Source organism: Solanum stenotomum, chromosome 3 (genome assembly GCF_019186545.1).
Source record: "Solanum stenotomum isolate F172 chromosome 3, ASM1918654v1, whole genome shotgun sequence".
Taxonomy (NCBI): Eukaryota; Viridiplantae; Streptophyta; class Magnoliopsida; order Solanales; family Solanaceae; genus Solanum; species Solanum stenotomum.
Window position 1 is genome coordinate 14,607,841 of NC_064284.1, and position 7,806 is coordinate 14,615,646.

The 7,806-nt window shown below is 39.1% G+C and overlaps 1 pseudogene; it reads right to left on the reverse strand.

Moving 5' to 3' along the window:
- Window positions 1–2,660: 2,660 nt before the first annotated feature.
- Window positions 2,661–3,419, reverse strand: LOC125858716 (uncharacterized; annotated as a pseudogene).
- Between the last annotated feature and the right edge of the window lie 4,387 nt (window positions 3,420–7,806).

Sequence of the window (7,806 nt, forward strand, 5' to 3'; positions counted from 1 at the left end):
CCATACTTACCGCCTTTCGACTCAAGGCATCTGCTACCACATTTGCCTTGCCTGGATGATAAAGAATAGTCATGTCGTAGTCTTTGAGCAACTCCAACCATCTTCGCTGCCTCAAATTAAGATCTCTCTGATTAAATATATACTGGAGACTACGATGATCTGTGAACACCTCACAATGTACACCATAAAGATAATGCCTCCAAATTTTCAATGCAAACACAATAGCCGCTAACTCCAAATCATGAATAGGATAGTTCTTCTCATGAACCTTCAACTGCCTCGAAGCATAAGCTATCACCTTCCCCTTCTGCATCAATACACAACCAAGACCGATTCGAGAAGCATCAAAATATATAACAAAACCCTCTCCCTCCACGGGTAGGGTCAAAATTGGAGCAGTAGTCAATAAAGTCTTAAGCTTTTGAAAACTCACCTCACATTCATCAGACCACTGGAAAACCACTTCTTTTTGGGTCAATCTAGTTAATGGGGATGCAATGGATGAGAACCCTTCTACAAACCATCGATAATAACCTGCAAGGCCTAAGAAACTCCGAATCTCGGTAACTGAAGCAGGTCTGACCCAATCTTGAACTGCCTCAATCTTCTTAGGATCCACCATAATACCTATCTTGGACACTACATGTCCCAAGAATGCTACCGAACTAAGCCAAAACTCATATTTTGAGAACTTTGCATAGAGTTTCTTCTCCTTCAGAATCCCAAGCACAATCCTCAAATGATGCTCGTGTTCCTCCTTACTACGGGAGTATATCAATATATCATCTATGAAGACAATAACAAAGGAATCCAAGTACGGTCTGAACACTCCATTCATCAAGTCCATAAAAGCTGTTGGGGCATTGGTTAATCCGAAAGACATCACCAAAAATTTGTAATGGCCATAACGTGTTCGAAAAGCTGTCTTAGTGGATATCCTCCGCCCTAACCTTCAGCTGATGGTAGCTGGATCTCAAGTCAATCTTGGAGAAAACAGAAGCACCCTGCAGCTGATTAAATAAATCATCAATACGAGGTATCGGGTACTTATTTTTTATGGTTACCTTATTCAACTGCCGATAGTCAATACACATACGCATAGATCCATCTTTCTTCTTCACAAATAACACTGGAGCACCCCAAGGAGATACACTCGGTCTAATAAAACCCTTGCTCAACAAATCATGCAACTACTCCTTCAACTCTTTCAATTCAGCCGGTGCCATACGATAAGGAGGAATGAAAATAGGTTGAGTGCCTGGCTCTATGTCAATACAAAAATTAATATCACGATCAGGTGGAAGACCTGGTAAGTCTGTCGGAAATACCTCTAAAAATTCACTCACCACCGAAATAGACTCAAGCATAGAAGTCTCAACACTAGTATCTCGAATGTGCGCCAAGTAAGCCAAACATCCTCTCTCTACTAATTGACGAGCCTTAAGAAATGATATCACCCTCTTAGGAGGGTGACTAAGTGAACCTCTCCATTCTACTATAGGAATTCTAGGCATAGCTAATGTAATTGTCTTGGCATGACAATTTAAAATTGCGTGATAAGGAGATAACCAATCTATACCAAGAATCACATCAAAATCTACCATATCTAAGACCTTTAAATCTGCATGAGTGTCATATCCCATCAAGGTAACTATACATAATCGATACACCCGATCTACCATTACAGAATCCCCTACAGGAGTAGAAACATGTACCGGCAAATCAAGAGACTCACATACTATATCCAGACTCGAAGCAAAATAGGTGGACACATAAGAATAAGTAGAGCCTGGATCAAATAATATAGTAGTTGGTCGATGACAAACCGGAATAATACCTGTGATAACAGCATCTGAAGCCTCAGCCTCTGGCCTACCCGGAAAAGCATAACAGTGAGAATGACCACCCTCATATTGTGAACCTCCACGACCACCACCTCGACCAGAAGAAGAACCACCTCTGCCACTATGTACACCTCCCCTAGTTGGAGGTTGTGCAACCCTGGAAGTCAAAGCCTGAGAACCCTGATGCAAGCCACCACGTCTGGTCCTAGGGCAATCTTTCACAAAGTGTCCTATATCACCACACTCAAAACAACCCTTACGAGACGTAGGATGATGAGAGGAACCTGAATGACCATAATGCCCTCCGCGGCCTACAGGTTTAGAAGATGAACCCTGTGAAGTATGCACCGAACTCTAGGAACTATGCCTAGTGTAACCAGCCTCAGATGCTGGTATAGCAGCATGAATGGGTTTGTTAGGCTGAGAGTGATAACCTCTCCCTAAGTAACCTTGACTCCTAGGAGAAGCCCCACCATAATCACCTGAATGACGGGTCCTCTTACCCTCACGTTGCTCAAATCCTTCACGTCGAATCATCTCCAACTCTTCAGCAACATCCACCACCTTCTGGAACGGAACACCAGAAGTAGCAACTTGAGAAACTCTCAGACGAATCGGAATAATCAGCCCTTTAACAAACCTTCTCACTCTCTCAGCCTCTGTGGGAAGTATCATCGAAGCATGCCTAGCCAAGACATGAAATTTACCCTCATACTCTGCGACCGACATACCATCTTGTTGTAAACCCTCGAACTCTGCCCTCTTACGCTCCCTCTCACTACGTGGAACAAACTTGGCTAGAAATACCTGAGTAAACTAAGTCCATGATAGTGGAGGGGATCCAGCTGGCCTACTACTAATATAATCCCTCCACCACTGCTTGGCTGAGCCAGTCATCTGAAACACTGTGTAGTCAACTCCATGAGACTCCACTAATCCAAGATTATGCAACCTTTCATGACAACTAACTATAAATTCATATGCATCCTCAGTTAAGTCACCAGTATAAGTCGGAGGATTCATTAGTCTGAACCTCCCAAACATATTTTGTTCATCAATGGTCATGGAAGGCCTGTTCGCCAAATGTTATGCAATACCTGGAAATTCCGTACTATCTAAACGGGGAGCTACAACAGCAGCTGGCTGAGTCCTAGGAGTCTGAGAATCTGGAGCAACCATCGGATCTGGAGTCTGACCTCCAACACGAGTCTGCGAAGCATCCCCTCTAGAGGTGACAGGCAAAGTTCCCGTCTGAGCCATCCCCTCTAGAAGTCCTAACATACGAGTCAAGGTATCTTGAAGCACTAGGGTGGCAATAATATTGGGTGGAGCCTGAGCTGGTCCATCCCCCTCGACACGGTCCTACTCATCCCCATGAATAACATATGCATCAGGAGGTACTATCCTATCACAGCCCTGGGTAGCTAATGGTACTTGTCATTCAACGGATGCTGCAATACGACCCCTACCCCGACCTCGACCTCATCCCCTGCCTCTACCTCGGATAGTGCTCCCAGAAGCAGGCGCAGGAATAGGCTCATGATCACCACTTGCAGATGTACGAGTCCTAACCATCTGAGAGAATGAGATATAAAGATTAAAATTTCAACAAGGTAAAGTGTGCACGATAATGAATGAAAGAATAGAAATTTTCCTAAATGTCATATAACCTCTCGAAGATAGGTATGGACGTCATCATACCGATCCGCAAGACTCTACTAGACATTGCTCTTGTACACGTGAGACCAGTGAACCTAGAGCTCTAATACCAAATAGTCACGACCCAAATTCACAAGTCGTGATGGCACCTATGTTCCCAACGAATAGGTAAGCCAACCCAACATATTTACCAATTATGATTAACTAATGAGGTAAAAGGTAAACAACGAGTAAAATTTCCAACGCTAAGTTCCTTATAAATATGAAATGCGGAAAGCTAAAATACTACCCAAGAAATTGTCATAAGTACAAGAGCCTCGAAATATGATGCAAGTCTTAAACTAAATGACACATCCAAACATAAAGGATATTCTGTCTAAATACTAAAATAACAGAATAAATAAAAGGTAGAAGGAGGTGTGGGCCACGGAACAGCCAAGCAGCTCACCACAACTCCAAGATACTCCAAGCTCAGACTCAAAAAGCTCCCCGAGATGTGCTTGTACTTGGAATCGAATCTGCACCACAAAAGAGTGTAACAAGTGTAGTATGCGTACGAAACCACGTGTACCCAGTATATCTCATAGACCGACAACGAAGAAGTAGTGACAGGAGTTTAAATAATAAAAAATAAGTCTTTTACTTATACAAGTCTATGGTACGCTTACCGGTCGAGTTTCATCAAAATAAGAGTAATCAAACTTCACATAATGTACAACCACCAATAAAACACATAATCAACAATAATAAATGATGTAATGAGATGCAGTGCAATGTGACACCATGAAATAATATGCCTCAGAATGCCAAGTATTCTTTCAATCGTATATACATGATACTTCTCGGAAATACATCGAGAGTTCATGACCCATGGGGGACTCGCGAGGTCCATATACCGACACAGACGATCTTCACGTGTCTGTGCGGACAATCTCAACGCACTATCATAAATCAAATAATTTTCGCACGGACGATCTCCACGTGCCCAAAATATAATCTTAACATCTCACCATCCCCAGCACGGATGATCTCCACGTGCCCAACTTATACTCAATCTCATGTCAATGTATATGCACAATATAATCTTAAATAAAGGGGATGATGATGCATCTCAATCAATCAAATATCAGCATAATACATAACCACCTCAACCATCATAAGTATACGGGTTCAAATAAGAACACAATCATACAAAATAATCAGTCAATAATATATCAGCTAATGCCCATATGCTTTGGCATTCTCGGATTAAAATTCACATTCTATAGTAATAAATTTTCCCTTTATAACACCAGTACTCGTACCAATGCCTGTCACATCATTGGTACGAGACCCCCATCTTTCGCCCTTACCTATTGTCTATTCCATTTTTTATCTTTAAATTAGGAAAACGTCCTCCAACGAAGTCTAAAGTCTTAACATACCTTGAATGCCGAACACGTGCCACGGATCCTCAAGAGTTTTCCTTTCCTTTTTGCAAAGCTTCGGAACGTTCCCAATCTACCAATTATGCAAATTATTGTAAGCATGCGAGTTCACACTCATATTATTATATATCTATCCTAGACCCACAAACTCACTCATATCTCTTAACCAACTCCTAATTTACAACTAACTTATCATACCAAAAAAAAACCAGCATACAGTATAGTGTCAATTTTCAAAATTTGCTTTCTTTAACTTTAACTAAATTATTATTTTCCAGCCTAAATCTTATCAACACAAATCCATACCCATTAATGATAAATCCCAGCCGAAATCTTTCTAGCACCGATTTGTTGGTGGCAACAATAACTTCTACATATTTCCAACCCGTCAACACATACACACGACAATATCAATTTAAATTATATTTTCTTTTACCTGGCAGCTTCCGACTACATGTTTTCCATGAAAATAATTCTTAACCATCGATCAATGCCCACCCTTAGAATGATGAACCATTAATGGGCATTAAATGCCTTCTTTAGGTTGAGACAAATTAATTTTCTTAAAAAAAAGAAGATTTCATTCCTTTATAAGGACTTTGAACAGATGCAAAAGTTTTTTTTTCCACTTTGATATCAACCATCAATATAACAATATAATAATAATAACAATCCAAAGCACTCTAACAACATACTACAATATGTAGAATTGAAAAGAATGAAAATTGCTTGTTTTTACCTGAGCAATGATTATTGTTTTCTTTTTCCTCTCGTTGGTCGCCTATGGTAAGTTTCCACCTCCACCTCTTTTCTTTTCTAAAATAAGAGTGTATTAACCGTGAAAACCCCACTAACCTATTATCACCTATGTGACCTAATGGTATAAATTATTAATAAGTTTTAGAGAGAATTGACCCATTAACTACCAATCAGATAATAGTAATTAAATAAATAGTTCAAAATTTCCATTTATAATTATTTTTATACGAGAAAAGTCAAAATAGCTTTAGTTTTCAAAACGACCTAGCGGGTCGTTACAATTTCTGACTTAAGTTGCGTCTGTCCCACCACAACGGTCCTCACTCTGGTACAACGGCCCCGCCCTGGTGGGAAAATCTTGCCTTAGTGGCTTGTACGGAAACAGTGAGCAAATTTAAGAATTTCAAACCCCCATTTCACAACACACCTTCAACCCATGACACTCAGAAACTACCCGTTCACGCTAAGATCAGTTTCGGGAGTTCTACTCACCCGAATTCAATTCCGTAAAGTCATACGGGTTCCTTAACGTCTTAGCTATCTACCACTACTAAAAAAATAGTGAATACGGACCTACAAATACTGACCTCTGGAGGTCGGTATTCCCTGAAATACCGACCTAAAACCAACATCCCAGTTTAGGTCGGAAAAAGCTTGGTCGCTATTCAATATCGACCTCTGGAGGTCGTATATACTGACCTCTCAAGGTCAGTTTTTATTTTATGTCGGAAAATTCATTATTTTATTTTTCGACTTCCTGAGGTCAGTTTTATATATTATTATTTTCAACTTCCTAAGGTCGGAATATTTATTTCTCATATTTTGGAATACCGACATCCGGATGTCGGTGTTTGTGTCGTCTTAATTTTTAAATTTCGACCTCTAGAGGTCGATATTTTTATTTTTGCATTTTTGATATTCTGACCTCTGGAGGTCGATATTCTTATTTTTGTGATTCTGACCTCCGGAGGTCGGTATTTTTAATTTTGTAATGTTGAAATTCTGACCTCTGAAGGTTGATATTTTTATTTTTGCATTTTTGATATTCTGACCTCTGGAGGTCGATATTCTTATTTTTGTGATTCTAACCTCCGGAGGTCGGTATTTTTAATTTTGTAATGTTGAAATTCTGACCTCTGGAGGTCGATATTTTTATTTTTGTAATGTTGAAATTCTGACCTCTGGAGGTCGATATTTTTATTTTTGTAATATTGATATTCTGACCTCCGAAGGTCGGTATTTTTATGTTTGTAATGTTGAAATTCTGACCTCTGGAGGTCGATATTTTTATTTTTGTAATGTTGAAATTTTGACCTCCGAATGTCGGCAATTTTATTTTTGTAATGTTGAAATTCTGACCTCCGGAGGTCGGTATTTTTATTTTTGTAATGTTGAAATTCTGACCTTCGGAGGTCGGTATTTTTATTTTTGTATTTTTAAAATTATGACCTCCGAAGGTCGGTATTTTTATTTTTGTATTTTTAAAATTCTGACGTCCGAAGGTCGGTATTTTTATTTTTGTATTTTTAAAATTCTGACCTCCGGATGTCGGTATTTTTATTTTTTATTTTTAAAATTCTGACCTCTGGAGGTCGGTATTTTTATTTTTTATTTTTAAAATTCTGACCTTCGGAGGTCGGTTTTCTGCTACAAAATAGGCAGCAAATTGCTGCAATTTTTAGTTGCCCACCTACATATTTATACCAAAACAACCCAAAGCCAAATAAACTTCATCCAACCAAAACAACACAATATTTTCAACATATATATTAAACTATTTCAAAATAAACTTCATCCAACTTCAAAATAAACTAAAACACGATCAAATTAAACAATTCCAAAAATATAGAAGTCTAAAATGTCAAATAGGTACAACTACTCCTCATCACCCTCACTCTCCTTATCAGACTTACCATTCTCATCACCCTCACTTTCCTTATCAGACTTATCATTCTCATCACCCTCCTGATCAAATCCATCACTACTGGCCGGACATGGAGGAAGAATATTTTCTGATTCAAAAAGAAAATTTGTATGATATCTCACATTTTCACAATTAACACACTGACACCTAATCAATCTTGAAGTTAAAAAATCATCAAGTGTCTTTGCATAAT